Source organism: Melanerpes formicivorus, unplaced genomic scaffold (genome assembly GCF_026170545.1).
Source record: "Melanerpes formicivorus ecotype bairdi unplaced genomic scaffold, bMelFor1.0.p_v2 SCAF_2, whole genome shotgun sequence".
Classification (NCBI taxonomy): domain Eukaryota; kingdom Metazoa; phylum Chordata; class Aves; order Piciformes; family Picidae; genus Melanerpes; species Melanerpes formicivorus.
In genome coordinates this window covers 17,319,934-17,327,916 of record NW_027142354.1, presented here as the reverse complement: position 1 = coordinate 17,327,916, position 7,983 = coordinate 17,319,934, and the positions used below count along the sequence as shown (strand labels likewise).

Genomic DNA, 7,983 nt, shown 5'->3' with positions numbered 1-7,983 from the left:
TTTGATTCCCAGGGGAAACTGACTTCCAAAAATGTTGTCATTCAGCACAACTCTGAGCGGCTGTGCTGGTTTTGCTTGGTAAACATTCCCTTAATTCACAAAAGCTATTACCGAGGAGGAGAGAAAAGACCAGGTATACTCTCGCTGTGAAGTGAAAGCCTGCAGGCAGAATAGCTGACATTCATGTAAAACCCTGTAATTCTGAGAGTGAAGAAAATGTGCACTGAACTGGGAGGTGAAATGTGCTGTTATCCTTGTCTTCATGTAAAAGGTCAAGCAGAAAAAAAATCAGGAGGTCAGAAATAAATCAGGAAAAATAAAAATAGTCCTTAAGACACTGCAGTGGCAAGTTCTTTTCTTCCTGTAGCCTGATCATATTGCAGAACAGGGACAAAAAAAAATGACACCATGCCAAAGGATTGCATTTTAAAGGGCATTGAAGCAAACTTCATGGATAAAGGGCTGTGTCTTTCACATTTCGTCTCTGGTGGTCCCCTCAGGATCTTTTTTTAAACTATAAAGTGTGCCATTTTCATTACTTGGGAGAGTTATTTGAACAGTATCTATGCATTCATGAGGTAACTTTAATTGGGTTGCTGATTCTGTGAGGCAATTAAACTCTTGGCCTTCTGATAGCCAAGTATCCAAATGAAATACTCTTGTTTGGGTAAGGGCTGTTAAAATGTGAAGTGGCTTATTGAAGTACTTAAGGTTTATTGAAGTTACCATTTGTTATGCAGAAAGAACCCTCTGTCTTGCATTTATTTCACAGACTTTTTTTTTTTCCTGGTTTGTCAGAACAAAGAGCTCAGAGCATCCTTTGCTCCCTGTTCAGTGAGGGAAGGACCCTCTGGAATTGTGAAACTCCAAAGAGATTCAGTTCTTCAGCTGAACCATTAATTTTAGCTTGCAGAGCAAGCTTTCACCGTTCCCTTCTAGAATGAAGCCCAGGTCAGACATATGGCACTTGATTCTCAATTTTATTTAAGGAGTTAAGAGCAGCTGTGTTTTTTCCACATATCAGACACATAGAACCGCTTCTCATGACACCTTGCTGGTTTACTAACACAGAATGATTTATGCGTTTACATTGGATGTTCTGATCAAGTATAGATTATTTTGTAATGGTTTTCTGCTTGAAGCTGATCTCCAGGAATGAGGAATAGAAGGCAGAGACCTGGAAAGTGACATCAGTATGAAGAGGGTTTGTCCCTTTGTAGCTGTGACTGTCAGAGATTAAGACAGGCTAAATAAATCCATCCTTTTCTCTGTGATATACGTGGAATATTCTCCATTCTCTGAATTTGACTAGCTTCTTTTCATCACCACCCTGCAGATGATACATGTCTCTGAAATATACTATGCAATCTAGTCTGCTTTTGACACCTATCTATTTGCACCTGATTCCTTACATAGGTCATACCTGTTAGCATTCTGAAGAGTACACTGGAGAGACTTGTCCTTGAGGTCTCCTCTCTGCTAAAGCTGCTGTGATTTAGTCCTTTTCCTTTCTTAAGTCTTTATTATTATTTTGAATTTTTTTCTTCCTCCTAGGGACATTTCTCTCAACCTGGCCAACCAGATTGTTTCTTCCTTTGTCCTCCTTGCCCCACCCCAAAACAACTTTTCTTAATAATTCAGGATGCCTTCTGACTTCCTGAGCATACCCATTCCTTTCTCTTTGGAGTAATAAAAGCTTGTCCTACCCAGCCAGTGTGAGTAGGCAGGACATAGTTTCAAGTCCTATTCTGTAAAGCTCAGCTACAGGAACTATTCTTTTTCCACCCCCTCAAACTTAAGCTCAAGCCAGAAGGGAAATAAGTCTGATGGCACTTAAACCAAATTTGTAATTTTAAAAATCATGTTCTTACCACAAAGAAGTTTCAAATTCTGCTTTTAGCAAATGCATCAAGGTATTCCAGTAGATCCAGGTCTGAGGTGTCTGTTAGTGTCAGAAACCAACATGTGGTATAAGCTAGAAACAAGCGTAGTCTTAATCATTTTCTTCCTGGTTTCCTCTCAGAGAGAAGTTCTGCTGTCCCACCTTAAACTTCTTGTATGGCTGTTCTCCTGGAAAAGTCTGGGTAGAGAGTAGCTCAGCATTTACCCTGCCCTTTAAATTAAGGTTTCATCAAATCATTACCTGTGAATAAGGTAAAGAAAGTGTGCTTTTACAGATCTAGTTTCCTGCCAAACCACCTGGCCAAGAGGCACATCTTCATAGTGACATGTTGCAAAAGCTCAAAGAAGTCCCTGTTGCTGGTCTATGAACTGTGAGATTAGAAAGATGTTTTGCATTGAAACATACCTAATTTTCCCCTAAAAAGCTAAACCATGGGGTAGCACCAGGCTTGTTAGCATTATGAATCTCTTAAGTGGTCATCTTTTTGCTTCATCTATGAATGCATTTACAGGCTGGTATACATGTAATTTATACAGCATGGTATTGGAACTCTAGGGAAAGGTACTTCTGTACAAAGAGGAAAGGCAAAGGGGGGACATTTTGCCAAAATCTGATGAGAAAAAACAGAATACCATTTTCTAGAATTGCCACAAAACATTAATTTTGCAAAAATTGTTGGTGTGAACTTGTGACATATATTTTTTAATCATTGCCAATTATCCTGTCCTTACATTTATAGTTGGTGTCCTGTGAGGAGAAAGGAGGCACAGGCTGAGAAACAGTTTTAAATGCTTTTCACACTCCCTTTGCACAAGACTAATCAGCATTTCCTGTCCACTTTGGAGTCACACAGTTGCCTGCAGCAGGAGCAGCAGAGGTGTAGTACAGAAGCAGCCTCTCAGAAAGGAAAGAATTAAAATAGTTTCCATCTAGCATTTAATTTGAGACTTTTATCATTGCCAAAACAGGACTAATTAATTTTCAACAGCCCTGAAGAATTGTGTATGCTTGGGGCTTGACTAGTTTAACTATAGAAGTTTGTTAGCGCTGTGGGGAGGCCAGAGCTTTAAAACCTGGACTAAAACAAGCAGCTCTGGATGCAAGTGCTACCATTCCCGGGTTCTCAGGCTGCTCAAAGGCAGGCAGCCATATAGAGCATACCCTCTGGATAATGCTGGACCTTTTCAGTGTTCCCCAGAAAAGTACACCCTTAAGAGGGCTTGTCATTGATTATACAGTCAGAGGGGGGGTCTTCTCTGTCCTGACAGACAGGCTGAGGGTTGGGCTTTGACAGACAGTCTTCCCTTTCCTGACAGACCGGCTTAGGGTTGGGCTTTGTGTAACAGGTCTGCGGGCAAGTGGGTGAGGCCCAGGCTGTGGGCTGTGTATGATCCCCTAGCATCCCAACTGAACAGGAGTTTGTGGTATGTGCTTTGGGAGTCTGGAGGCTGTTTGGCATTGGAAGCGAGCTAATGCAAAACACAGTCAAAGTGCTTTCATGTGAGCTCCTGAGGAGAAGCCACAGTGGCTGTAAAGGATATGTGCAGCCTTGGGTTTGTTTACCAGGAGGGAGAAAGGTCTGCTGTGGGAAATGTCCACGTCACTGTTCCTATGGTGTTCTGTACCTTGTTTATAGGGTAGTGTCAAGTGGTGAGCACAAACACACTTGTGATGGAGCATCTTGGGAACTGCAGATCCCCTTTTAATATTTTTCAAAATCTGAAAAGGAGAGAGTGTTTAAATGTGTAGTACTGTCATTGCTATTCAACTCTTTTAACCTCCCCTCCTCCACTTATGTTTGCTTCTATCAGCTCCAGTGAATTGCTGAAGCACACTAGGAACATCACAGGCAATATCAATGTCTGAAATCCATGCTTGCATGTTTGGGTGGATGTTTTACCACAGCAGCTCTGGGTAGTGCCATCATAGATGTACCTGCAGTGCTTCTACTCTCTGTGATTTCCCCCTCTTCTAAATGCATGTTTGTCAGTGCTATTGCAGAATCAAATGAAAAGTATTTCTGTTCTTGTTTCATAAAAGCTTAGTACATTGTGTGAGCTCAAGGCTGTAAGAACTGTTGGCTTCTTTATCAATATTTGTGGAATTGACATTTACAGATTAGTTTTATTCCCTATAGATATGTCCTGGACTCCTCAGTAGTAATTATTTTTGATGACTCCACTAACGCCTACTGCTGAAGGCAGAGATGATCTATTTCAGACTCCTCTGCTCTATGAATTTAGTCAACAATTCACTCATGACTCTGGCAGATGTTTTTGCTTTCTTTCTTTCCTTCAGGCCAGTACAAACTTTATAAATCTTGCCTCTACCATTCCAGAAATGTGAGAACTTTCCCCCTTGACATCTAACACATCTCACTGACCTGGTCTGCATGAGGAAGAACACGTTTGTAAATTCTGTAGACACCTGAGCTTAAAAAGCAAAAATACTACATTTACACTTATAAAAGGTTAATTCAAATTAGACTAGGCTCCATAAAACTGCCTTTTAATTTTATTTTTTTAAAAATAATCTTAAGAATACTTACTCCTGGTGCTCATATAACCACATTCAAAAGCTGTCAACGTGATTATTGTACTTGTAACAAATTTGAAAGTTTCTGCTGATTGTTCCCACTGCTTATATAATAAAACGCTGCCTCCTGTCATTAGAATACACACTAGTAGCCGTAAAGTCAATGGACTATTACCGTTAATCTCGGGAGATGTTAGCCAAATGCATGAGATTCTGCTCCAAAGCAAGCCTGAGGCATACTCATTACAATTCTTCCTTTGTCTCCATTTCAAGATGCTAATGCATTCCTTGGTCTGCTTTCCCATAGAAGGCGACCAGGGAGTTCAAAGAAGCTGCTTCAGCTTCACTTTTCAAATGTTCTTTATAGCTTGTCCTGTTTGGTTGGAACTGGAAAGCATTCAGATATGTTGACTATTTCCACTGAAAGAGTGAGGTGAACTGATCACTGGAGTCCATCTCCCTCAAGATTAGTGGACACATTATTTTTGGAATTAAGTTTTGCTGAGAAGCCAAAGATAAATTAGTTTGGAGACTAAATTACCCTTTCAATTTATAATTTATTAGAAAACATCATGGTGTTGTAACCAGAGGCTGTTAGAAGCCTTCATGAAGATGAATAATTATGACATGATGAGACATGGCTGAGGAAGGAATTTTTGTAATGTGAATAACTAAAATAGAGATTAGTATTCACAAAACTACAAGTGAAGGTTGGCATAAGCTTTGGTTGGTTCCTTTTTTTTCATTATTGTGAAGTTGTTGGAGGTTTTCCAAAGCAGTAGCATAAGGGGATTTTTGTTGACATTAGCTCTGTGCTAATTGTAGCTTTATGACAATTAAAAAGGCAAATTCCTGTCAGGAAAACCCTTTCTGTTGCCTTTGTAAAGCAGTGAGGTGGTGATCTCGACTTGTCCCTCTGTCTCAGCAGAATTATTTGTCTTCTGCTCCTCAATGAACCTGCAAGTTGTCAAATTTGCCATATTTGATGGAAAAATTAATGTTGTACTTTCTGGATGTCTCAGCATCTCACACTCACACAGGTATGTTGTGCTTTCTGTGCATGCTCTGCAACTGCAAATCCCACATGCTTGTGTCAATTAAAGGTTAATATTAGTGGATCTATGAGATGGATTTACTCACATTCTATGCTGTGTTAATTGAGGAGCGTCCATTAGTTGAAAGCTCACAGAAATGAGAAAGATGATGTACATTTTGTCCACAACAACAACAACCAACCCCAAAAACCTGCATCACCACCACCACAACAATAACCAAACCAACCAAACAAACCAACCATCCAAAACCCCCAAACAACAACAACCACAAAACCAACAAAATCCCCCTTGAATAGGACAACTGTAGCCTCAACAGAGTAATCAAATTGAAAAATTATCTCCCTTATCTCCTTTTCCTATTTGAAAGGAAAGGTTTAGGCCAATGCCTTTGCTACGGGATTTACTGGTAATTCACATGCACCAAAGTAAGCTCTAGCTGGATATGTCTGGGACGTGATTTTTGGGTGGACTGATCAACTGGAACTGTGGTATTAGTTTGCAACAAGTATGGCAAATGCCTGCTTCTGAGCAAAGGCAGTCTAAGTCAGGAGTTGTTTTGGAATGCAGCATTGCTGTCCCTGCAATGATGGAAGTAGTAGAATAGAATAGAGTAGAATAAATCAGGTTGGAAGAGACCTTCAAGATCATTGCATCCAACCCATCAACCAATCCAACCCACCTAAATAACTAACCCATGGCACCAAGCACCCCATCAAGTCTCCTCCTAAACACCTCCAATGATGGTGACTCCACCACCAGATAAATTCTGTGAAAATGATATAAGAATGAAATTTAAAAATTAATGTTGAGATAACCATTTAGAGTAATATATTTTAAGATACTGTGTAAATCCTACTATTGTTTTTCTTGCCTAGCTCTCATAAATTATATGTAATATTGGATGCTACAGTATCAGCATCAACTTGTAAAGCCTATGGAAACTGAAATTTGCACTGAAACCACAGAATCACAGAGTGTATCTGATTGGCAGAGACCTCATAGATCATTCAGTCCCAGTCGAACCCTTGACCCAGCACTGAAGAGTTGACACTAAAGCATATTCCTAAGTGCCCAGTCCACACAGTGCTTGAACACCCCCAGGAGCAGTGACTCCACAACCTCCCCGGGCAGCCCATTCCAATGGGCAATCACTCTCTCTGTATAGAACTTCTTCCTAACCTCCATCCTAAACCTCCCCTGGCACAGCCTGAGACTGTGTCCTCTTGTTCTGGTGCTGGTAGTAATTCAGGGGACAGCTGAAATGAGAGTGCCATTCATTTCCAAAATCCCCAAAGATGGAACTAAGTATTACTGTAATTCAAAGAGGACTGTAATGGGATGAGGTAACTGTATGTCATTATTACATTTGAAAACCTACTTTATTAATAAAAATGCTATAAGCACTGTGTTTAATCTATCAATCTTTTATTCAGCCTAAGAGCAGACAGCCAAAACTGTGTAGTCTCTCATATTTTGTAAGGCATGCTCTGCAGGATGATATGCCTACATGGGAACACCTGTGAGCTAATAACCACAAAATTTTCCACTCTAGGCCATCTATCTACATGATGATTGCCTTAACTCACCTCAGCAACAGCCTAACACTTTCTCTGTAGTGGTTTTTTAGGAGTGACTTGCTGACTTTGAACAATGTGATCTCATGCTGGATTAGTTGGAATTTTATTTCTGACACCCATGAGGCACAGTCAAGTTTTTGATGATCTATGAGAAGTAGCAACTGAGCTGTGTTGTCCTTAGCTTTTTGGAATTATTTCCTGTGGAAGGCATGAGTGCTCTGAACACAGAAAGCAGGTACATAACATGAAAACATCCTGATTCTTTGCTTCTACTTTGAAGAGAAGAATACCCCTTTAATGATTTCATAATTAGAAACAATGTGTTCACCAACAGTAGAAATAAGTCGAAATCGAATAGCAGCTCAGGGTTTAGGCTGGGTGTTTGTGAATCTCATAAGCTTCTACAGGTTGTTTTTGTGGCTGTCTGGCATATTCTAGTATTAATATTGGTAGTATAATCCTGTATTATTTGTCCATATTTTCCACAATAATGCTCTGCTCCCTGAGGTTTTGACTTTGGCTGGTGTTTCATTCTCACCAGTGAGGGATGGCTTATGTGTCTGGGTTTTACATTAGGAATATACACTCTTGTTTGTATGAAACTAATTCAGAAATGGACTGAAGTGTTTTTCCAAAGTAGAACAGTGTATTTTTTTACCAGTGGATTGATAAAGGATGTAAGTTCTTATATAATTTCTTTCTAGTTGCAGGAAAGTCATCAATACAGAGTTCATGTGAAATTCTGTATATCTAATGAAGAAAATACACTGTTTTCAGTGTAAACTATTTCATTCCAGGTTGCTTGGGAGGTAGGCCAAGGTGATGAAGTCCAAGCAAGATGAGGAAGCACAGAGATGGTAAAATCATTATCTTCTTTTAAAGGAAACATGTGTTGAAAAGATATAGGGTCTTG

At 39.9% G+C, this 7,983-nt stretch overlaps 1 long non-coding RNA gene across 2 annotated transcripts in view; it reads right to left on the bottom strand.

Moving 5' to 3' along the window:
• Positions 1-973: 973 nt before the first annotated feature.
• The window catches only part of LOC137447935 (uncharacterized), a 32,334-nt gene continuing 25,324 nt past the window's right edge, over positions 974-7,983 (bottom strand). Inside the window, exons 3-5 of one of the 2 annotated variants that reach the window (XR_010988947.1) lie at positions 3,529-3,622; positions 1,872-2,143; positions 974-1,177 (exon numbers count right to left, since the gene is read on the bottom strand). This is a non-coding gene — a long non-coding RNA (uncharacterized lncRNA). Of the gene's footprint in view, positions 2,144-3,528; positions 3,623-7,983 lie in introns of both variants that reach the window. The other variant, XR_010988948.1, reaches the window with a different exon arrangement.